The sequence below is a fragment of the Aplysia californica genome, unplaced genomic scaffold (assembly GCF_000002075.1).
Source record: "Aplysia californica isolate F4 #8 unplaced genomic scaffold, AplCal3.0 scaffold01371, whole genome shotgun sequence".
Lineage (NCBI taxonomy): Eukaryota > Metazoa > Mollusca > Gastropoda > Aplysiida > Aplysiidae > Aplysia > Aplysia californica.
The window spans coordinates 68,248-69,283 of record NW_004798641.1 but is presented as its reverse complement, the minus strand read 5'-3'; the positions used below and the strand labels follow the sequence as shown (position 1 = coordinate 69,283).

The window sequence follows — 1,036 nt, the reverse complement described above, 5'->3', positions numbered from 1 at the left end:
GTAGGTGGTGGAGGGTGCCACTGGTAGGTAGGAGGTTGGAGGGTGCCACTGGTAGGTAGGAGGTAGGAGGGTAACTATAATATGGCTTTTAATGTGTCCATGTGCTTCTCTTTACTCTGTCAAAATGAAAGACTATGGAGTTTTTGATGGTGGAGGATAAAAAGCTGTATTGCTATAGTTGAAGACACTTTGAATAAATTGAGCCTAATCCTGAAAAAATAAACAGATTTCAATTGACTTCCAAAATAAGAACTCTTGAGAAGAAACAAGTGCGGTTTCCGGAGGACTTGAAAGTTGAATCTGTGGAAAAACCTAGAACATCTTTCTCTCACTGGTGAAAGGGAGGAGGAACAGAGCAGAACAGAGCAGGGGTAGACCCGGGGCAACTTGCAGGGAAAGCCTAAACAAACAGGCGACGAGGAAAGACAAGGATTATTATACATTGTAGGAAAGCTTTCGAGCAAAGGAATGAATGGAGAAACATGATTTCTGATGTCTGTTGTCTATGGTAGATCTGGCACTTGATGATGATGACGATGATGGTGATGGTGATGGTGATGATGATGATGATGATGATGATGATGATGATGATGATGATGATGATGATGCTGATGATATAAGAGAACACATATTCTGTTACCATTGTGTTGCTGGGTTTTTTTTATTACGTTCCTGTTGAAGCCCGATCAAGGTGAACATACTCGGTTAGAATTTAGAATTTTAGAAAAACCCACATATCCGAGGTAGTTTATGACAAGACAGGAAGCTCAGAGGCAGCCCTATCCTTTTATCGTTACGATCTGAACTGAGTTGATGGAGCGATAAAGATGGAGAATCACATTGTGAAAAGCTCACTTTTTCTATTGTTCAATGTTCATTTGTCTTTCTTTCTCATATTTCAGGCTTTGATCCTGAGGTATGTATCACTTTTATTCCTCTTTGGACAGACTGACAGACAGACAGACAGACAGACAGACAGACAGACAGACAGACAGACAGACAGACAGACAGACAGACAGACAGACAGACAGACAGA

At 41.1% G+C, this 1,036-nt stretch overlaps 1 long non-coding RNA gene across 1 annotated transcript in view; it reads left to right on the top strand.

Annotated features, from left to right (window-relative positions):
- The first annotated feature begins 901 nt into the window (after window positions 1-901).
- The window catches only part of LOC118478974, a 3,793-nt gene continuing 3,658 nt past the window's right edge, over window positions 902-1,036 (top strand). Inside the window, exon 1 of the long non-coding RNA XR_004859413.1 lies at window positions 902-916. This is a non-coding gene — a long non-coding RNA (uncharacterized LOC118478974). The remainder of the gene's footprint in view (window positions 917-1,036) is intronic.